Here is a 24835-nt window from a genome sequence, read left to right on the forward strand (position 1 = left end):
TTTCTTGACTTCAAGGAGGCAAGCTTCCCCTTCCCAAACAGTGCAACAGAGTTACCCAGACTATTAGTTCCAATCCCAGTCCTAGTACAAAAAAATTTCATCTTTATAGTGTGTGAGGCCCAATTCTTAGGTACTTCATTATGCCTCCATTTAATGAATGTGATTGTTTAAATGTTTAATAAAATATTAACTAAAATCAATCAGTGTCGTGTAATATAATTGTGTATAATTTTATCCTAGAATCTTTCAAGAACTGTTCATTCAATCATGACTTACATCACATTCCATCGATAATCATATGGATAGGAACAAGTTTCTTAGGATCTCCTACCATTTGGAGGTGGCAGGACCAGGATTCGAATTGTGGGCTCCAGCTCCCACCACTTCAACCCGAGGATAGGGAACTAACAAGTCTGTCTAAGAACATCAAAAAGAGCAGTGATTAGGCAAGCACCAGTGGCTCTCAGCAGTCCTCCTTGATACTTACAAGGCTGTGATACAAGTATCATGGTCAAAGTCACCCTAAGCAGGAAAATCCTTGAGACCCCTGTCCAACTTCATTGCCAACAAAGCCAGAAGCCTTGTGGCTCTAGTGTAGAAGACAAGCCTCGAATAAAAGCAACTCATGGACTGTGCCCAGATCCTGAATTCAAGGTCTAAGACTGGCAACAAACAGAAACACACAACAATCTGTGTAGACATCCAGCTAAAGCAGGTCACCCTCTTGTCCCCAACTGAATAGGACAGAATACCCTGGGAAAAGAGCTGTGAGAACAGCTGCCATATTGACTCCCCCCATTCTGCTTGCTTCACAGGATTCTGGCCACACCCCCACCCTTTCATGCTTCTTTCCGACCAATGGGATACAAGAATGGTGGCCACGCCCACATTCCATGCTGCCTAGTAGCACTGGGATTCCCTGTTAGATTACACTACTACCAGCAGTTGAGGAAGGTAGAGGTGGCTGAGTGGTGAGGAAGAGACTCCAGGTGACTTTGAAGTACAGTAGAAAATTGATGGTCCCACCCCAACCCAGCCCTTTATGCGGTGCCACGTTTCAAACTTCAGGCAATGGTATGCTGCCAGCCGGCCTAAATCCCTGACCTGGTCCCTGCCCCGAGTCTTCTGCTCTGGGCCCATGTGCCCACAATGCTGCCACCATCGCTGCTGCTCCATTTGGAGCAGCTGCCAACAGCTTCTCCCAGCATCACAGGTGAGTGGGCGTCCCAACATCAACCTACCCTGAGTCAAACACCCCTCTGGGAGCACCATGACCCCCCTGCTTGTTTCCTCTCCCTGGCTCTGATGAGCCACCTTTCTGTCTTGAGCATTTCTGAGATAGAAACTAAATATATGCTCAGGCTAGACTAGATGGTGGTTCTCCTCTGAAAGGTATGCTCCACCAAGCCTGGTCATCTGTAGTTGGGATGGTAGACATGTGGTGTCATGCTCAGTTATCGGTTTAGATGGATTATTCCAAACTCAGTCCACAGCAGTGGATTCTTGACCACACGTGAAGCTCTTGGTAGGGCCTCAACCATTGGACCTCAGTCTCCTCACAGGAGAGTTGTGAGGTAACAAGGGGTTTATAAAGAGAGATCTCTGGAGAATGGCTAGGCATAGAGGGAGAGGTCTTCAGATAAGGTTTTGGCAATTCTGTGAGCATATGACAGAAAGATACCAGAAAGGGCTCAGTTGGGGCCTGTTATTAATCATTGAACAGGTGTGGGATTATGAACCTAAACATGGCTCTCTTTCATTATTACCCTATCACCAAGAGGAAGGAGGTCCTTCAATTTGTTCAGTTTTGCAGCTGGGGAAACCGAGGAACAGAGAAGCCTGGTGACCTACTTATGACCTCAAGTTCACAGGAAGCTCGGCCTGATTTCTCTACCATGCTCCCTAGGACAATGGGTGCTATTCAGTAAACTTCTTGTGGTGGGAAGTTCACTTCTTTTCAGTCATGTGTCTTGAACTCTAGGATTGGGCACTGTTCCCGAGCTCCTCAGCTCAAGGCTAGCACTCTATCACTTGAGCCCACAGTGCCCCTTCCAGTTTTCTGGTGGCTCTTTGAGATAAAATTCTCACAGATGTTCCTGACTGGGCTGTCTATGAACCATGATCCTCATATCTCAGCTTCCTGTTTAGTTAGTATTAGAGTTCTAAGCCACTGGCACTGGATTTAACTCTAATTCTGGTTTTCTCTGTCTGTCTGTCTATCTGTCTGTCTGTCTCTCTGTCCGTCCATCCATCCGTCTGTCTGTCCGTCTGTCTGTCTGTCTGTCTCTCTATGTCTGGCTCTCTCTCTCTCTCTCTCTCTCTCTCTCTCTCTCTCTTTCTGTCTCTCTCTCTCTCCCTCAGGAACTGGTTGAATGGGTGCTGTTGGAGGTGGCCCAATGTCCCCAGGTGGCTGGAACCCAAGATCACCTACTCATTCTGGAGGTGGGCACTGGGTCAGGAGCTGTCTTACTCAGTGTGTTGGTACATCTCCATGAGGTAAGCCCTCTGTGCTCTTGCTAGACTGTGAGGGTTATTCATTGTCCATGTAGCCTTACTGGATTTATTTTATTGTATTCTTTTCTACATCATTTTCCAGCATCTGGCCAATATTACAGTTCATAGTTATGGAATGAAAATGTAATGTCAAATTAAGAAAGTCATTTAGGGCTCTGGGAATGTGGCTTCATGATACGGTGATTGCCTAGCATGCATGAAACCCTAAGTTCAATTCCTTGATACCACATAAACAGAAAAACACTGGAAGTGGTGCCATGCCTCAAGTGGTAGAGTGATAGACTTGAACAAAAAAAAAAAAATTCAGGAATTATTCCTTAGTCCTGAATTTAAGCCCCTTAACTAGCAAAGAAAAACAAAACAAAACAAAACAAAAAAAACAAACCAAAAAACATTTAGTTAGTAAATAAAAAGTAAAGAACCCATACTTGGAATATATAAATGCTCCTACCATACTGACACCTGACAATAGTCCCTAATTCATGTACTTTACTTATATTAGGCTATTGTGTTGAAAAAAATTTTGTTCATTAGGTCACAGCAATTAATGGCTTGAATGTGCTTATATGTCAGGTGAAGATTAATTCTGGAAATTCAAAGATTCCAGGTTTTTAAATGGTCACTGCTAATCACAATGACAAAGGTAGTCTAAGTGAGATTTGGCACCAAAACGGCAGAGACAAATTAACAGTTTTCACAGAAGAAAAGGAATAACTCCAGAGTTAATGAATAAATGACAGTAACTAAGGTATACCAGAAATTGTTTTAGAGAACCATTTTTGGTTATTGAACAAGTAGTTATCAACTAGTCTTATTACTCATTGCCTTTAGCATTCTAAATCTCTTAGACTACTTCTTAATCTCTGTGTAATAAATGTATCTCCTTCTGTGCTGTTTTATCTTACCTTATATTCTTTGCTTTCTAAAAATCTGTCTTTCTATATTTCTCTATGAACATTTCCTGATACTAAATACACCTACAAACATGGCAGAGGATGCTAATGGAGGGGTCCCATAGCTCATGAGTCATTAATGAAACAACATGGAAAGGAGGACATATTTATTGCTACTTCAAATTTTCTGAAAAGCTGCAATGCCATCATTTGATTCAAATTTCTATTATTTGTCTACATAGTGTCATTCAGTGCATGTAAGCACAAATATGAGCTGGGTGCTTTTGGTTCATGCCTATAATCCTAGCTATTAAGGAGACCAGAGGATTGTGGTTCAAACCCAGCCTGGTCAGGAATGTCCATGAGACCCTTAAATTCAATTAACCACGAGAAACCCAGAAGTGGTGCGGTAGCTTAAGCAGTAGAGTGCTCAACTTGAGCTGAAGAGCTGAGGAAGTTCACCCAGGATAAGAGTTCAAGCCCCACAACCAACAAAAAGTGCAAATATCACCTTAAGTTTCCCGAAAAAGAAGGACAAGATCAATAATCTTCCCAAGCAGAAAAAATAATTTCAAAATGATTCAGTGCATCTACTTGTACTGAGTTACTAATGTATTAAATTTAAAAATTGTCAAACATTAGCTTTAAAATAAACTTCATCTAATATTTCTTGTTTCAAAAGAGAAGTCTATAAAGTTGATGTCACTTAGCTTTCTATTTACTTAATTCAAAGTCAAACCAGGAAGGAGAGTCTGTCAAACTCTTATTGCAAATTGAATACCAAAAATCCAGAAGTGAAGTTATGGATCAAGCAGTACAGTATTAGCTTTGGGGTCAGGTGGGCAGGAAAGACAACTGTTCAGATACATGATCCAGCCTCTGGGTACAAGCCCCAGAACCAGCACAAACTAAACAAACAAGCAAATAAAAATCACAGGTATTTCTTTGGGATCCTCCTTAAAGGAGTACTGGTCAGAGAAGGGGCTCCTTTTGCTGATCATACTCACTGGATCCTGCTTTTTTGGAATCCTTATTGCTCTGGAGAACTCAGGACCAGACCAAAGGAATTGATAACTGACTCGTGAATCAAGAGAATCATCTCAGGGGTGAAATATCCATCCATACGACACTTTAAAACTTCCATGTCTTTGTTCCTTTGCAGGAGAACACTTTTAAATCAACGTTATTTCCTTTTGTTCTATGCTGGCATTCAAATGGTACATTATTTCTTTTTGAAATACTTTCAACTAGAAGTTAACAGGAAAATTTTATATGAGTAAAGAACACACTCGAAAAAGCCAGGGACAGAGTTTCCTTCAAGCCTTGGGATACTTTTCTTGTACAGTAAAAAGGAAAGCACAAGGAAACTTGAACTTTGTTATTCCTCTATGTTCCATTGTCTCCTGGGGTCAGTTTCCACATCCAGTAACAGTTACTTCCAGTAACAATCGATAGTGCTGTTTGAGGTATAATGAATGTTTTCTGGCTTCATTGAAATAACTCTATGACACCTTTGGCCTGAGGTAACACGTGTTTCAGAGACAACTTAGTAAAGAGAAAATATGAAATTTATATTGCTTATAAATACATTATACATGACAACATTGAGTTCAAACTTTGTAAGTTCTCTGTAAATTAAAGCGAATTTTAAATGGGAAGAAGGTTCTCAGAACATTCTTTTTGTGAGTGTATGTGCTGTTCATTATTTCCCAAGTGGACATGAGCTAACAGTAAGGGAAAGAATAGCAATAATAGGAGAAAGAGAAGTTCTGTGTTTAAGTATAAGGGTTCAATACAATATAGAAGACTACAAATAAAACAAGATTGAAACAATAAAGCCAATTCCAGTATGTAGATTTATGGGAGTGATATACAGAAAGCAAGACTCATACGTGGAACATGAAGTATGAGGCCAATCTCATTCTAAATCATGCTTGCTAATCATGCAACTTTGTAGAAAGTAGAATGGAAGAATAATCCTGTTTCCAAAGCAAGTCTTTTATAAGAGCATGGATTTAACTGGAAAAAAATGTTCATCTTGTGAGAGCAGGGATTATACTAGCAATGAACTGGTGGCTAAAATCACATTTCTTTTATTTTTCTTTACATATATATATATATATATATATATATATATATATATATATATATATATATATTGTTGGCCGTGGTTTTGGTACTTGAACTCTGGTCCTGTGAGCTGTCTCTCTGCTATTCAGCTCAAGGCTAATGCTCTACACTTCATCCACAGTGCCATTTCCAGTTTTCTTTTAGTTAATTGGAGAAAAGAGTCTCTGGGCCTTTCCTACCTGGCCTGGCTTTGAACCCCAATCCTCATATCTCACCACAACCCAGCTTAGAATCACATTTCGAACAGTGTACACTCAGGATATGAAATGTGTGTGTTCATTTATATTTATAAGAATTCTTGAGTTAGGGGCTGGGAAGGTGGCTCAGTGGTAGAGGGCTTGCCTTGCATGAATGAGGCCCTGGGTGCGATTCCTCAGCACCACATAAGCAAAAAAGAAAGAAGCGGAAAGTGGTGCTTTGATTCAAGTGGTAGAGTGCTAGCCTTGAGCTGAAGAGCTGAGGGACAGCGCCCAGGCCAAGAGTTCAGGTCCCATGACTGGACCACCCACCAAAACAACAACAACAAAAAAGAATTCTTGAGTTAAAAATCTTGGCTACAGCTTAGACATTACCCTCACAAAAATATTTGTAGTTTAAAAGTTGATACTCCTGGAGAAATAAAACCTAAAAATGTAAAGGAGTCTGGGAAGTTAAGTTTACATGCAGCCTGGGCAGAACAGTCTTTGCAACAGTACATATAATAAAGCAGCCAAAAGCTGGATTGGAAGAATGGCTCAGGTGATGGTATATCAGTTATGAGCAAGATTGCTGAATAAGAGCTTGAGGCTTTTGCATACATACATACAAACATACACATACACACAGAGGCATTTATATGTGCACACACAAATAAACAAATGAAACAACTCTCAGAATGTGTAGAAAAGTTAGAAAACAACAGAATATATATCCTGAATAAAACTAGAATCAAGTGATAATTTTCAATATTAGAAAGTCCTCAAGTGAACGTCCTTCAAAAAAGTTTGAGAATATTACATAGGTAGGGACCAGAGATAGTAAGAGAGTCAATTAATCATTATTAAAGGGATTGCATCCATGGAGGAATGAATCAGAGACCCCGCAGGTGCATCTGAAAATATTCATATCCTGTGTCAAATGTTAGAACATCTTTGAAAATAGTAGATAAACACTCTGAACAGTCACTCTGGTGTATAATATCCCTGGAGAAGTTCAGAATTGGTAGTTAGTGTGTATCTAGATTAAATAGACCAAGAAACTATGGCAAGGCAATGTGATACAAGCCTAGAATTCTAGCACTGAGATTACCACAGGAGATTAGAGTGTGGAATCACATAGTGATACCTTCCCTGGGCCAGGTAGTATACTTTTGTCTTAATAAAACAAAACAAACAAGAAAGGAATACATAGTTGGAAGTTTGGGCTAATTTTCTCATTATGTTTTGAGAAGTCAAATTTCCTGTTGAAATGCAACTCATACTTAATCCTCACTTGTGTTTTAAATTCTCTTTTCATTACAGATCATTCCCAGATGCAAAATGACTCATGATTCCCATCCAAAATTTGAAAAAGTAACTAATCATCATTCTGTTGTATCCCAAAGAAATGATGAAGGATTACAAAAACTTAAGCTTGGAAAAATAGCAATTCATCTAATAATAATTCATCTAAAAATAACATTCATCTAATGTAGGATTATGAGGATCTTACTAAATTAGAATTTAGATTTAAAATAAATATTTTGATTTTGTTTGTAATTTCATATTCTTTAGGATACTACAAAATTCGTTTTAAGTAGAGGGTTTAATTGACAAATTCACAAATGATTTTGCATTCTACTTGCCTAGAATATTCTTTGAAGAGAGTTATAATTAGAATTTAGTTAATAGATAATTAAATAGTTCATGTATAAAATGATAATGTGAATGTTGGAGACAGAGTTGCCAAAAATTGATGATATTAATTTATAAATTATAATAAGAGCAATTTTTTGAGGATTTGGTATAACATGGTATGAAGAGAATAATCGTGTGACATCTTCTTTCTTATACCTGTATGTAACACAGGAAGCAATTTCCTTAATTATTTGCCACTGTATACAATGAGAAAAATGTTAGGTTTGGGGTTTGTTTTTATTTTTGTTTTTGTTTTATTGGTTTGTCCTAGGGCTTGAACTCTGGTCCTGGACACTGTCTCTGAGCCTGTTTATGCTCAAGGCTCGTGCTCTACCACTTCAACCTCAATGCCACTTGTATCTGATTTTTGCTGATAAGTTTATTGGAGATAAGAATCTAGGGAATCTCCCTGCCTGGGTAAGCGTTGAACTGTAATCTTCTGATCTTAGCAACCACAATTTGTATGATAGTTAAAAAAGTATAAATATAAATAATATTTGTAAGTGTTCCAATCATAAGTATATCAGTGGTGGGAAAATGATGCAAATCAGATTATTGTGGTGTTCTTTCCAGAACATGTATAGCATCACATTAGCAGAGTTGTATTTTTTATCACAATAGAGATAAGCTATTCATGATGTGAATTAAGGGAAATTTGAGGTGCATCCTAAAAGTTCTAAACTGTAGGGCTAGAATGTCTCTATATCATAAATATTGGGATTGGTGGTCATAAAAATAATAGCTTACTGTGATAAACAATTGCTTACTCTTGAAGAATTATTACCGTTGCTAATTAGTTTTATCCTCTACCAGAATGTGCTTATTTTTGTGTTGAATCTCAATCTGTAACAACCCATTTGAAAATGCATCTATTGCAGAATTACATACCATGCAAGCCGGTACTGTTTTGAATCTCTCAGGTATGGAATCTTCCGGAATTGAAAATGAGTAGTTATTAGTCATTGGAATGTTGAAGAACACATATATCCTGTCTTTTTAACTACTTATTTACTTTTAAAAGTTATAGGTTTCCATAGAATTATAGTGTTTTCGCTTTTGATATGAGAAAGTACTATGTTCTTTTTTCAAAATATTGGTAATCATATTGTGAAAATATTGTCTAGTCAGATAGCATTCAAGTTGATGGTCCTCTGATTAAAAAGGGATAATTACTTCAAATTAGATGCCAAACAATATTGACTTTTAAAGTTACTACATAAAGAATAATATTTACTATACCAATACAGTTTAATTTTGTTTCATGCAGCTTATTTTTAAAATTTAATTTTATTGTCAAAGTGATGTACAGTGGGGTTACAGCAATTTTAAGGTAGTGAATACATAACTTTGCAAACTTGTTACTCCCTCCCTCATTTTCTGCAGTTTTCTTTCACCCCAATACCCCTCACAAGTTGTAATGTACATTTCCAACATATTGTCTTGTGAGTATTGCTATTACATTGGTTTGCCTTTGTCCTTTGTCTCACCATTTTGTTGTTCCTCTTCCCTTCCCTAATTAAGGTAAATATATACACAATACACAGGGTACCAAAATCAAATAGAGCAGGGAATAAAGCATATAGGGAAAACCCAGAAGAAAATAGAAATCACATAGTACATTAAAAACAACAACCGCAAATAATACTCTGTTTCCATATCTTGGAGTTCATTTTGCTCAGAATCAGCTTATAAGGTTATATATATGCATAACATAGCCACTGGAAAATAATAGTTTCATGGACACTATACCATGAAAACAACATGTTAACTGGTTTTGATGGTAAAGGTGGAGTTAGGATTGGTGAATTCGCGATTCTAATAAAGGAATTTCAAAAGAGTTTTAAAATTATAACAGGTAAATTTTAATTTGTTCAAACTTTTTAACAACTTAGCCTATTATGAAAAGTTAAAATTGCCTGGAAAAATAGGCTTTCATGCAAAGTAATCCATGAAGACTTAGCTGACAGGGAGCAATGTGGGTGAAGATGGCTCATTTTCACACTAAACAAACAAACCTCAGAAACCTCGCTATAAATCCTGTAGGTTCCCTTGAGAATTGTCCTTACCCAGGAAATCTACTCTTACTGTGTGAAACAAGGTTGTAGCGGAATTTAAATTCAAACTTCTTTAAAAAAAAGACATCAAAATTTGTGAATTGACTTTAATTACCAAACAGTAATTCTCTGAAAAACATAATTTGGGTCAAAATATTTAGGGAGAAAGTGCCCTCAACAATGAAATAAGGTATTGGGTTTGTACCACTTTCTACAATGTCTTTACACGTGAAGCCCTGAACCACAGAAAAAAATCTGATTGGATACTTGAAACCAATGATTTCACATTTCTTAGTAGCTCACAAAATATAATATCCTTATTAACATGAGATAGAGAAGACTTTTCTTATTACATAAGCCAAAAAGTTTTGGGATCAGAAAAGAATTTAGCAAATTGAAAAGGCAAGAAAACGCGTATTTAGAAGCCCTAGCTAAGCATATTGGCTTCAGCAGTGGAGGGAGGCCAAACTTTTTGATATACATTGTCTTAATATTTTTGCTACCTATATTGATTTTACAGAGCCTATTTAGATCACCACAATGCAGAACAGATTGAATGAAGACATGAAAATAAATTCCACATCCAATAAAAAGAGTTGTAAAATGAAAACCATGAAGATGTTGTGTGGGTAGAGCCAGTCAGATCTGGTTGAGTCAGCTAGAGTAGCAGTTGAAGCACACTTTTTGCTCATAGAGACATGATCCACAGGTATGTCTGCCTAGTTTGCCATCCATGAGCTGTCCATACTCCCGACATTCCCCCGGGGGACCAATCTGTGCCTGTCACCAAGCATTGCTCATCACAAGTGCCATACAGCAACTCCCTGCTAAGTAATTGGCTGGGAAGGGCTCAGGAGGTTGGGAAAGCTGGGGCTTTAAAATCACCCCCTTGTGCAGAAATAAACGAGACCTGCTTAAGCCTGTTCTCCCAACGTGTGTTCCTTGCGTGCTTCGTTCAAGCTTACCTCCTGCCAGAGACTAGCACTACAAGTGGTGCCTAACGACGGGCTCGATTGCTTTTGACAGATAGATGGTCGAGGGTCTAGTGCAAGGTTAGTGCCTCTATGGGCAACCTTCCCCCCGCAGCATGAGAGCCTCAATCATGAGCACTGGTTGCCCTGTTCTGGAGTAGGCAGATAAAAGTATCACAAAAGGAAGCTAGTTTAACGTGGGAAATAGTGAGTGAATTGTGTCCCTGGATTGACTCCGGGGACATTTGGGATCCAGAAAGGTGGTCCCACGTAATTCAGGCAGCTCATAAAAAGGAAGTCTGTGAAGGTGCTGAGCTGCCCCTAACCTTTTACCCCATCATAGTAGGTAATCAAGCCTGTCTATCAGGGAAAGAAGAAGGGGAAATTCTGCAGGCATTTAACACCTCACTGCAAGAAGAAACAGAACAAAGGAAAATGGAGAAGCTGCTCAAGCACTCCCACCTTCTTGTGACACAACAAACAATTCCAGCAAGAACACAGATAACCAACAACTTCTACTATCAAGTGACACAGGGGGCTAGCCAGCTATGCTTGTAAAACTGCCTCCCCCACACTATCAGTCCCAGGAAGCCTGCCCAATCACTTCTTTTGGCTGTTTAGGCCAGCCTGGGAACTCCCCTCAGAAAACTTTGTATCCTTGGGCAGAGATATCCTACTTTGCCCAAGAACAAAAACCCATTGTTCCCCATGTAATACAACAGTTGTTCATGGGCCCCACAACTATCATGGCAACGACAGCCAAGCCTATAAATGAACCCCAGTTCATATTCCCGGTAAACGTCCACCGAACTTCTTTATGACCTAACCAATGGTACCCCTATGAGCCAAAAGTAATTGACAAATACTGAGCCGCTGTCAAGGAAGATGGGTTACACTCCCCGAATGCTCAACAGATGCTTGAAACCCTTAGCATTGATCTTAACTGCCCCATGATTGGAAGAGCTTAATGAACACAGCATTATCTTCAGGGTCTTCCTTTTATGGAAGGCTGCTTTTTCTGATGAATGTGAACAAAAAAGTACACAAAATATCACTACCAGAGGGCAGGATGCTGCCATGGGGGACCCTGGTTGTTTAAAAGGGGAGGCAGCTTATTCATCTCCTGCTGCAGAAGCAGTGGCACCTCTGCAGTACTTTGACCAAGTACGCCTCTGTGCGTTGAGGGTTGTCTCCTCAGTCCCTTCTAAAGAAGGGGACAAACAACTAAAACCCGTCATACAACGTCCCAATGATCCTTTCACTGACTTCGTTGCCTTTGTTCAAAAAGCAGTGGCCTGGAAAGTATCCCATGCTGGAGCCTGAGATGCGCTAATCAAGAGCCTAATATGGGAAGGGGCTACACAGGAATGCAGAAAAGCCATTGCCCCTGAAATATGGAGATCACTGATTGCATCCTAGCCACCAAAGATTTGGGGATATCATGGTGAGTACCCTTGCGCTGCCTTTCGCCTCTATGACTGCCAGTGCTTGCGCGCCCCCTAATGGCAGAATGGGAAATCGACCTTGTTGGGGATGTGGCAGAACTGGTCATTTTATAAAGGATTGCCCATCACTCTGGGGCTCACCCAAAAGAAAACAACCTCCTTCTGTATGTCGTAAATGCAAAAAGGGTTTTCATTGGACCTCTGAATGCTGCTCTACGACTCAGCCTTTCAACTAAATAAGCGGCAGTCCTCAGCCCCGACCCCAATAGGACAAAGGCAACAGCCACCACCTCAAGTGTTATGGATTATTCCTATCCAAAATGGAAAAGCTAGAATGAAACTTAAAATCAATGGAACAGAATTTAAGGGCATCATTGATACAGGAGCTGACTGTACAGTCCTTAGAAAAGATGAAGTAGAAGGGTTGGGATGGAACCTAATTCCTGGCACCTGCATACAAGGTGTCGGTGGAAAAACAGATTCCCACCATGTCCAATGGCCTGTAAGACGGGAAGACTGTGGTGGTGCCACCGGGGCTTTTAAACCTCTTGTTGGCCCTGGCCTTCCATGCAATCTTTGGGGAAGAGATGTCCTCACCAATATGGGTACTCTGGTAACAACAGACGGTAAGGCTTTTTATGAATACATCATAACCGATCGAGCCATTAATAACCCACACTACCCCCAATTCTAATGGCCACTGTTGCATGACCAGAGCCAGTTCCTCTCCAATGGGACACCACCAAACCCATTTGGGTCGAATAGTGGCCTATTTCCTCTGAAAAGCTCCCTCATCTCCAGGTTCTAGTGGAGGAGTAAGTAAAAAAGGGACACATAGAACCTAGCATCAGTCCCCACAATTCCTCATTTTTATTATCCAAAAAAGGGCTTAAGGAAAGTGGAGATTTTTCCATGATCTACGTTCCATAGTCATATACAAAAGACAGGAACGCTTCAACCCGGACTTCCACACCCTTCTGAAATACCCAAAGATTGTCACATTGCCATTATTGACATTAAGGACTGCTTTTTTCCACCCCCCTACACCCCAAAGATAAAGCATATTTTGCCTTCTCAGTATGGGAACCTAATTGTCAACTACATACTCACTGATATCTATGGAAAGTTCTCCCTAAAGGTATGAAAAATAGCCTTACTATACGTCAGATGTATGTTGCCCATGCTATTAGGACTTTGCTTTCCAAATGCATTTGTGTCCATTACATGGATGACTTTTTAATAGCACATAAAGATGCTACAACCATGCAAATCTGTTTAACACACCTCAAAGAGAACTTTACAGTGCTGGGCCTTAATATTGCCCCTGAAAAAATTCAACTCAAAGCCCCTTATGCCTATCTTCAATACCATTTAAATCAAACAATTATCCCAAATGGGCCTCATATTGTCATTAAATCCCAATATACTTTAACTGAATTACAACAATTATGTGGACATATCAACTGGGTATGCAATTTTATGTGTCTCCCCACCCAACAACTCCAACTGTTATTTCAATTGCTTCAAGGACATTCTGATTCAACTTCCCTTCTTATACTTTCACCTGATGCTCAACAAGTTTCACAACAAGTCGCTGATTGATCATGTTCAACACCGTTGGTGTTTTTAGATACCACCCAAGAAATCAACCTAATTATATTAAATAATAATGGCCTAATGGCGGCACTGACGCAAACCCATGGTGCGTTACAATGGGTATACCTTGCCACTTCCCAATTACCAAAAATTCACACATCCATTACCATGCTATGCCATCTGGCCATCAAAGGTGCGGAATGATGCCGTCAAACTTATGGCCGATTCCCTGACCATCTTACATGGCCCAGTACAAAAACAATCTTTGATTTCCTAACAACCGAAGAGGCATTAGCCTTACAAGTCATCCACTACTATTTTAACATTGATAATCATATGCCCAAAAACCTAGTTTTAACAGTTACCCAAGAACTCCCACTTTCAGGGAAATGTTGTACTCGTCCCAATGGGCAACCTATCCATCAAGCCATTGTACTTTTTACAGATGTTAACAAAACTATGGATTTTACAATGCCAATACTAAAAAAATACATGCTTCAAAAATATTAACTGTTCAAGTTGTTGAATTACTGGCCATTTTGCTCGCCCTCACATCTTTTCCCAAAGAACCTCTTAATAATTTTTCTGATAGTTTATATACTGTACAAACTGTTGCCATTCTTCCTGGAGCTTTATTTAAAGATGATGGCTATGATGTAGCAAAAATAATGTGTAAACTACAAAATGTATTAGACAATCGTGTCCAACCCTGGTACATTCAACACATTAGATCTCATACTAACCTCCCCGGACCCCTAGCTGCTGGTAATGAAGCCATTGATCGTGCTGTCACACCAACTGTACTACTAACAAATATGTGCATGGACCAGGCCTGAACGTTAGATGGTCATTTTCATTTATCGGCAGCTACTATCAAACAGTTATTTTCTGATTTAACACACCAAAAATGCAAGCACACGGTCCTGCTCCTCTTGTGCACCTCTTTTACCCTTAAGATCACTTCAACCCATGGGAACAAATCCACGAGGCCTTAGACCCAATAGTACATGGCAAATGGACATAACCCATATCCCCCAATTCGGTAAACAAAAATACATCCCTGAATGCATAGATACATTCTCAGGCTTTATAACTGCTTTAGCCTTAACAGTGAAAAAAAAAGGCACGCTGTTAAGTGACTGTTACATGCCATTACAATTATGGGTGTTCTTAGGACCCTTAAAACAGACAATGGCCCTGCTTACACCTCCAAACATTTTTGTGAATTCTGTACCTTTTGTAACATTACACAACAGACAGGTATTCCATATAACCCACAAGACCAAGCCATTGTTGAACACAGTCATAAAGAAATCAAGACCATTCTTTTAAAAGAAAAGGGGGAACTGGAGCGGCTAGGGCTTAAAGATCCCCAAACACAATTAAATTATTGCCTTATAGTAAAAAACTTTTTAACACTCACACCCACCACATGTGGGACCCCCACCTCCCTGCAATGGGGACTCATGAAACACCTACTCTGGTCCCTTTGGATAGATGGAGGGACCCCATCACAAGAAAATGGGAGGGCCCTGCTCCCTTAATGGCACAAGGGAGAGGATTTGCTTGTATCTTTCCAGACACGAGTGATAAACCTGTTTGGATCCCATCTGGAGTTGTCTGACCAACCGTCACCACCTAAGCACAAGATGCATCAGGTACGCTTGAACAGTGCGAGGAGGAAGAGACACAAACCTCGAGCTAGAGCCCATGCCAACACTTGGGGAGACCTAAAGATATTGGTTGAACAAGCCCAGGTTTTGGCCCCAGATCCTGACCCGGGGCATGGTACTCTATTCCTCCTATTGTGTGCCATTATTACAACCAATTCTCAATCTGCTGCAGGGCAGGGTAAGATAACTTTAGTGCCCAGCCCCCATATTTAATGATGGTAGGGGAAGTTACCACCACCTTCCCTCAAATGCTTTCTTCCAATGGCAGGGTTGGCCTTCCTTTCTCAGCAGACGCCTTATGGCATCAAAAAACAAACCTTACTTTTAGATGGAAGGGAGCCATCTCTTTTTGTTTTTCAAACGAGATGATAAAGCAATTTGATGGCTGTACCATCCCCCTCACAACAGTAACGCATGGGATGGTATGGTGGAACTACACAGGACCCTACCCCATTTGTCCCACTGGAAAAAAATTGAAAATAGGCTACTGACATACATTTTCATATGCAGTTGTGCCCACGCAGGGAGTTTGATAGCTTTGGCACTATTTGCACTCCTCTTGAGGAATTAGTGATTAGCCTTTGTGCCAATTCCTGGCAAGGCAAAGTGTTTGGGGAGCTCACATTGTCCCTCTACCCGGCTATATACAACCAATCTGAAAAAGATCCCAAACCTCAAAATCTAAATGAGTTTTTTGACTCTTCAGGAGGACGATTGGGAGACCTAGGAGCCACCATGCCAATCGTTTGCTCATCACATCCCTGCTTCGATTTGTCCCCTTTCCTATTGGCCAATACTCGTCGCTGTAACCGATATGGATACAACCAGGTGTCAGGAATGGTAGTGGTTAGAGCCTCATTCTTTTTTTGTCTAGGAGACAACTCCTCCACTACTTGCACTCTCAGCAATCACTGGCAACCCAATGACTCATAGCCTTTTGCCGGTTTGGTACGTGTTCCCCCATTTATTGTTCTGGCTACTAATGACTCTCCGTTTTCTCAGGTTCAATTGATTCGCCCACGCACTAAAAGAGCAGTAGGATTGATCATTGCAATCGGGTCCGAAATCATCGCTACAGTGGCTTCATCTACCACTGCTGCTATATTGCTGTCCCAACGCATGTCCACTGTGCAACAGATAAACCAGCTCATCCCTCAACTGTCATCCATAGAATTACAACATTTACAAGTTGCCAATCATCTTAAGGGAGGCCTCCTTGTGCTCCAACAACAAACAGACTTGGTCCAAGAACAGATCACGTTTCTTCGATTACAACAAGGAGGACTATATAATGTAATGACTACTTCTGTCTGTCAGCTTTCCACTCTTGCACCCAATGTCACTGAACTTAATAACTACATCAAAGGCCCTTGGTCCCTTAAGTACTTAAACTTCACCCCAAACCTGCTGCATGATGTTACCCGCCTAAACCAAACCACCATACAGCTTATTCCCACTGCCTCCTTTTTAGAAGATGTGCTTAAAAAGTTACAACAATGGTTTTCGCCATCCTCTCTGGTCATCTGAGGAGGCCTTGCACTTGTAGGGCTTTCTCTCCTAGGAATTATTAAATGCTTGCACTCCCGGCGTCAAAAACGCCTCCAACGACGGGTCACCATAATGACGGTCCTTTTAAAAGAAAAGGGGAAATTTGTGGGTAGAGCCGGTCAGATCTGGTTGAGTCAGCTAGAGTAGCAGTTGAAGCACACTTCCTGCTCATAGAGACGAGACCCACAGTCAAGTCCACCTAGCTTGCCAGCCATGAGCTGTCCAAGCTCCCTACATGCCCCCAGGGGACCAAACATTGGCTGTCACCAAGCAGTGCCCATCATCAACTCCCTGCTAAGTAATTGACTGGGAAGGACTCCGGAGGTTGGGAAAGCTGGGGCTATAAAATCCCAACCCTTGTGCAGAAATAAACCAGACATGCTTAAGTCTGTTCTTCCAACATGTGTTCCTTGTGTGCGTCGTTCATGCTTACGTCATGCTGGAGATCTAGCCCTACAATGTAGCAATGGGGGAGGCCCTTATAGTCCTTCACCTTCACTAGGCTTGAAGCCAAGAGTCTGTGATAAGTGGGAAATCACACAAGAGCTAAGAGGAGGACAGAGAAATAAGACATAGGAGCATTGTCCTTTTGTAACAGACACTGTCATCCAAGGTATGGGTGAGTTAACTCTATTCTTCTCCATACATCTTTTTGAGCAAATGCAAGAGGGAGAGAAAAATAATCTATTGAAATAATTTTGCACAGAATAACTTCAATATTCCTGATATGGTATCTAACGAGAGTCTTAAGAGAAAAGATAAAAGTGGAGTATTCTTCGGTTTCCTCTAAGCATCTTGTTAGCAAAATATATCTTTGAGGTTAGAAGTGATTGAACCAAAAATTGGTGGAGTACTGATTTTTGAGGGCACTTCAGACATAAGAAGACTTTCAAGGTAAAAGAAAAAAGAAAAAAGTATATCTAAATATTTGTGATCACAGCTTCTTGGAGTGGTATTTTGGAGACAAAGTTTTACATTAGAGATTGTCCTCATTAACATTGATGCTGGGTTTCCGTGGCACCGAAATGCAAGTGGGAAGTTTAATGGACTCGCTTGGATAAGTAAACAGCATGATAGAAAAAGAAATGGAATATAATATTTAGTGAATTACTTTGAACAATTACTTTGCCGGAACAAAGAAGGAAATACATAATGCAAATCACTTGACATAAACTTATGAATGAAAGTAGTCAATAGAAATGAGAGAAAACAGAAAGGACTGTTTCCTTTCCAGTGGAGTAATGGGTTCTTGATCTTGTTTCTTCCATTCTATCTTTACAAGCTATCAAGTGTGGCTCAGGATTGGAGTATCCAGTTCAGACCAAGAGAACTTGCAGAAGAAAATATTTGCAGCAGATATAGGTGATTTATAACCTAAGACAATCTATTTAAATCTGTTAAAAATTCTCCTCTACCCCAAACTGCCCACTTTAAACAACTTTGTATGCTTTTCACAAGATTGTCCTTCATTAACTATTTAAAATTTTGAGAGGTCATCATCATACTCTATAGAGATTGCTGTTTGGTTGTGCTTTTTGTGTGTTTTTGTTTTTTGTTGTATTTTTTCACTGAATTACAAAACCTTGTGCTAGTGTGTTTCAATTAAGTATGTCCATCTAATTGTCCAATGTTCCTGGATCAGAGTCATTCCTTCTATCATTCTCAACCCACCCCTTCTACAAGTTTTATTTCTGATTTACCGCTTCCTTTCTCACATGTGTACATTGAGTATTCTAGCTGTACTTGCTCCTTGTTCCATTTCATTCATTCTATGTCATTACTATTACTCCTCTCTGGTTTCAACTTCCTGATAGTCATTCTGTTGAACTGTCTGCTAGTACTTTGAAACGTGTATATACATTCCATGGAGTTTCAATTCTGCATATGCTTGAACTGATGTCAGCTTATATTTCCATAATTCATTCATCTGAAGTAACAATTTGCAAGACTGGAGACATGGAGCACCTAGACAAGATTTTATTCCTCTTCATTTGGAAGATTAATCTGTAGTCAACAAGAAAGTTTAAAAATGGCTGAGAATGTATTCCTAACTACCAGTTTTGTAAATGGCTTTGTACAGTGTTTTGTGATTATTTTATTTTACATGGCATAATATTTTCTATTACCGGTAAGTTTTGGAAAAAGAAGAAAACTAAAATTTACTAGTGTTGAGGAATATGATAGAAATAGAAGACAGATTTTATGTTTGTCAAATCTCTGATGAGTACCCATATGCAAGAGTTAAAGTTATATTTCTTACTATGTTAGACAAATAGGGAAAACATAAAACACCATATGATAAGGCAAATATTCATGACTTTTTAAAATGTCCTTATTATGTGATGAAATTTACTATATTAGCTAATGTTTTGGTTTGAAATATGGGAGGCTGATCTATTTAACAAATTTTCGAAGTCACCTACTGAAAAACACAAATGATGGGGGGGTACTCTTTCTACACTTCAATGAATGGTTGAACCTCTTTGGCATTGGTGCTGGGTAAATAAATCAACTCTATTGTACCTTGCTCTACACTTGTAAAAGTTGTAACGCCACTAAATATTATCTACTTTTAAAGTGTTATTTTGGCAAATGTGATTTTACAAAGTTTATTTGAAAAGGAATACACTTTCAGGAGATTAAATGTAGTTTATCATTTGTTTGAGAATGACATCATTTTTATACTACAGGACCAAGTTTTAATGAAGTACCAGTGTTTTGAAGCACTAAGAATTTTCTCAATTAATGTTTTTCTGAATTATATTTGACCTCTAGGTCAAGTTTTCCTAGCCTTGGTAGACCAATTATAGATCTATCGTTCCAGGAACTATTTTTTGGCCTGATGATGCTGGACTGAAATCATTCGTTAATCATTAGGATAGGGGTATTACAAATAATCTTGTGACATTTGTGGTCTTGTTCACTCATATGGGATGGTCATCTGAAAATTGAAAATTTTAACATGTACTTTAACATTTTGTGATCTCATCCTGCATTTTAAGTTGCCTTGCATTTCACAATTGCTTACTGCTAATTCATGCATTTCAAGAAATTGGGGCCCTGAAATATAGGAAATGAGAAATTGAGATGGGTCTTCAATTACTTTCTGTTGGCATGTTGTATGGGCCTCGGTGAGATCTCTTGCTCTAGTTATCTGATGATGCAGGTAACTGGGACCTGGGATCCTGTGGAAGAATAACACTTTTTAGATATCATATCAGCAAAATTTGAGTATAATCAGTAGGAATGCTTCAGAAATATGGAGAAAAACAGTTTGGGACCAGCGAGTTATATCAATAAACAGAGCAGCAGAGTGAAATCCCTTATAGATTAAAGAAAACAACATTGTTTTTTTTTACCATATGAATTCAGAAACCAAGAACAATTAGAAGGTATCACAAGTTTATACCGAAAACTGCATTGATACTTTTTATATTCTAATATATATTCTAATCCTGATTATTTATATTCCAATCTATTTATTGTAATAAATATCAATTAATTTGTCAAATTATCAATTAATTCCAGTAAGATTCACTGTTTGAAATATAAAATCAGCACATAAATATAAAATATATAAGTATATGTAATATAAGAAAATGCTTTGCATTGTTCTGTTGTGGTTAAGGTAACAAAGGCCATTGTTTTAAAATATTATTCCATTACCTCTACCTCAGTGTTGGGTAGAATTAAACTTAAAGCTTTACCATTTGGGGATGTACAGCCTAGAGGCAAGAGGAAACACTGTGATTAAAACATTACCAATTTAAGGCCTAATAACAAAGAGAAACATATGGACTTCTCCTGGAGCCTCCTGGGTAGCTATGATTACAGGTGTGAGCCACCAGCTCCCGGCTTAGTCTGAACAATTCTGTCTGAACTGTTCATCTCTCTATGATCCTTTGTAACTAAGATTAGTTTTGCTCCAATAAGAGAATCTGTGCTGTCAGGGTAAGATATTCTGGTTGGTCTGTTCTTACATGGAGCAAGGGTAAAGGGTCAGGCAGACATTTGTGCCAGTAAGACCTCATTTGGGAAATTCTAAGCTGCAGAAGTTTAGAAGTAGCTCTTACGCAAGGCTTACTTTGAATCCATTAGCTCCACAAAGCTAAATCAGTTAATAAATAAGTACTTGAAAATCCATCACCTTTGGACCTAGCTATAAAGGCTTCAAAGTATGATCAAATTTCAAATGAAAAAGACTTAAAATAGTTATTGACAAAAATTGCAAATGTGAGCAATTGAACAAACAATATAAGTTTTTTCCACCATACACAGAATTTTGCAGAAATAAGATGAATAGCATATTTGGGAACAATAAGTTTCCTTGTTACAAATAGGCAACCAAGGATATATGCCTGTCTTAAGATTGCATCATTAACTACTTAAATTTACAAGATACTACATGCTTCAGCAGCATGTCGACCTGAATTACAATACAGAGATTCATATGGCTTTTGTACAAGGATGATATGAAAATTTGTGAAGTATTCCATATTTTTCATTCTTCAGATGCAAGAAATGAAAAACAGTCATGAAAAAGTTGATTACAAATATACAAGTGTAATATTATATGTAATTCATAGAAATAAAAGTTAGTTTGACATGAGTGTATTCAATCTTCACCTTCTTAGAAAGGCCTTTATATAGCATAACCTTTATAAAACTTTTGAAATAAGATAACCTTGTCATTTTATCCCAAAGAAATAAAATTATATAAGGACCTAGGAATTAAAGGAATCTTAAACTGTTCCTATATGGAATGCAATCTGAAAGAACACATTTATTAATGGACCTATATATTATAAAATAATGTCGAATTCAAAGTATTATATCTAGGAGAGAAAGAAATATATTATGGATATTATACAAACAGAATATAAATATTTTAAAATATACTTTTTTCAGACAAGCACCAGAAATATCTTTAGTTTCTCTACTACTCATTTCAACAGATAAGTTAAAATTATTTCTGATTTAAAAAAATCACAAACTCTATAGATATCATTATTGATGTATACAAACAACTCGAATATATTTTGACATCAAAGTCAGGCAATTCATTTGGAAGAATACCATGGAATCCATGAATTTCTAAAGTAAAATATTGCTGTTGCTTTGTATTGTGAAAATATTTTTTATGGACACATGGGATGGACTGGCAATTTTGAAATTTAAGAAACTTAATCGAAACATTAGGACTTAAGAGAACAATTTGTACAGCTTTACACAACTTCAAAGAGGTAGTGATACATACTTATCCTTTTGGCAATATCAAATGCAGTTTCTTCCAAGTTGGGCTTCAGATCTGGTTTGATATAATGGTTCAACAGAAGGAGATCCAGGGTATCTTTGCTATATCTATACCCAGCAGCAAGATACAAGGGGGTCAAGAAGCCTTTAGATTGGCCACTGGTGTCTGCATCATGATGAAATAAAGAAGCCACTCTGGTATTATTCCATGTATGAGTACTGTGCAGGTGTATCCAATCATTCACAGTTATTACATGAATATCTGCTTTGAGCCACCAACTCATGGATAATGTCTAAGTGTCCACAGTAGGCTTCTAGATGAAGAGGTGTATACTCATCGTTATTCCTAGTATTCACATGAGTGGCCTTTTTGGAAAGTAGTCTCTGCACTGTAGTAAGGCGATTATTTTCAGCAGAACAAAGAAGAAATTTGCTTGATTCTATACCATTTTTTTTCTTGCAATTGATACCATTTCTCACTTTTTCATCTTGTTCCTCAACTTCATCAGAATTGCTTAACCAGACACTTTGAGTGCCAGTGAGAATGAGCTGTCCATGTATTTCCCCAATAGTTCACATTGGATAAACTAGTCAGAAAAATCCGGTGAATTTTCTGCATCTGTTTTTTTCACTATTATTTATTTTCTCTTTTTTCATTTTTACTATTCTAAATTATTCTAACTGGAGAGTAGAGATTTGGTAGAGAGCAGAGGAAAGATTTTCCTCCGTATTCAAAGGGACAAACTGAAAATGAGCACCAGTGGTGTCTTCATGTGCAGCTTATTCTAAGAATGAGAAAATAGGAAATAATGCCTTATATGTAAATGAATTGGGAAATGACAAAGCAGAAAGTGAAATGATGCAAAAAATATAAAAGCGAAATGAATTAAGATAATTATGGAGTAATCATACTACCTATGAGAACCATGAGAGGGAGAGAGGAAGAGAGAGACAGATGTGCAATGATCTAGCTAGCCACAAAATCCATCCCTCTAATCAAATTATAGAGCAAATAATTTTATTTTTTAAAAGAGATGGAAATAGAATTTAAGATCAGATGGCTCCATTATTTTTAATTATAATTTTCTTATCTTAAATACTTGTACAAGGGAATTTCCATTCAACAAATCAGTTTTTTTAATATAATGGACCTTTATATAACTTTTCCACACCCTTCTTTATTCCTTCCTTTTGACTTCCACTCACATCTTCCAAATGATAGTTTCCTGCTATTCATTTTGTTGGAGTAAAGTTCAATTTTATAAGAAATTACACCTTTGAAATACTCCTCTGCAAATCGCATGCTTTGGTTAATATTTTTGTGTAAACTTGTATAAATTTCTAGCTTCCAAATATGAGACAGAACATGGGTCCTTTGTGTGTCTGGCTCAGACTTAGTTCACTTAATAAATTTTTAGATCTATCCATTTCTTTGCAAATAATGTAACAGTCTTCAAAATGGATAGGTGCAATCCAGTTGTGTATATGTGCCACACATTCCCCAACCATCACTCCGCCAAAGAGCATCTGGGCTGTTTCCGTAACTTGGCTACTGTGAATAGTGCAGCAGTGAACATGCTTGTGAAAGTGATTTTACTGTAACCTTTTGGAAGAATTCATCACTACCTTTTTGGGAGCAATCCCCTAGCCAGTTTTCTAGAATAAGCACATCCCTTCCTTCATCTTCATCACAATGTATTGCAAGTCCTCAAAAACACACTTCCCCTTACAGGTCTCAATAAGCTAAAACCACATTGTGCCCATATTCTTTCCATACATTTTTTTTCATAATTGTACATATAATTCAGTGAGAACCTTCTATATACCTTCCTAATGTGGGAATGAGGGACATGACAAAGTAAAAGTAAGAAATATGCAATTTAATTAGCTATTATCGTGTTTAAAATCATTTTCAGCTCTAATTCATAGCCTCACATAACATTATTTTTATCTTTATTTGATTACTTCACCTAACCTGTAAATTATAACAAGTGAGTTAAAAGCAAAGGCAAAAAGAGTTGTTTGATTTTGACACTCATGTGTGAGGTTGCACAATATGAGCAAATAGATGGATTGGAATTAATACCTCTTATCCATTTTGTTAATGTAGAGATGATTTTCCCAAACTGATTCTCACAATTCGTATTCCATTAAACATCAAGAAACATGTGACAATTTCCTTTGCTTTGATCCTTATTAACTTTTGTTTCCATTTTATTTTATAATGGATAATTTCATAAATCTACTGTAGATACAAAAATATGTTAAAATATTTCTATCCGTATGCATTGATATATACATACACACATATATTACACAGGTTATAATGATAATTTACAACTTCAGTAACTGTACAATTTACTAAATTATTAAAACTATCGACAGCTCATGCCTGGCATCCTGGTTACTCAGGAGGCTGAGATCTGACGATCATGGTTTGAAGCCATCCTGGGCAAGAATGTCTAGGATCCTCTTATCACCAAACAACCAACAGAAAATCAGAATCGGAACTGTGGCTCAAAGTAGTAGAGTGGTAGCCTTGAGAGAAAAACCTCAGTTACATCATCCAGGCTCTTAGTTCAAGAAGTACAATCTACCTTAAAAAATCTATTTAATTTACACCTGTGTAAGTAAAGTATTTCCATCACCCAAATGCACAACCATGCTCATTTGCAAGGTAACTCTGTTTTGTCTGAAGTACCATAAAACATTTTCACTTAAGTTGAAAATATTGCACCATGGGTTCATTCTATCTCTCTCATGCATTTTTCCACTCAAATACTCAAATCTTACAATTATTCCAATTATTTAAAATCATAGCTTTTTACATAATTCCCAAATATTAGAGTTTGAATTGAGTGTCTTGTGTCCCCTAAATGGGGGT

The sequence above is a fragment of the Dipodomys spectabilis genome, unplaced genomic scaffold (assembly GCF_019054845.1).
Source record: "Dipodomys spectabilis isolate Male_0828 unplaced genomic scaffold, ASM1905484v1 ptg000405l, whole genome shotgun sequence".
NCBI lineage: Eukaryota > Metazoa > Chordata > Mammalia > Rodentia > Heteromyidae > Dipodomys > Dipodomys spectabilis.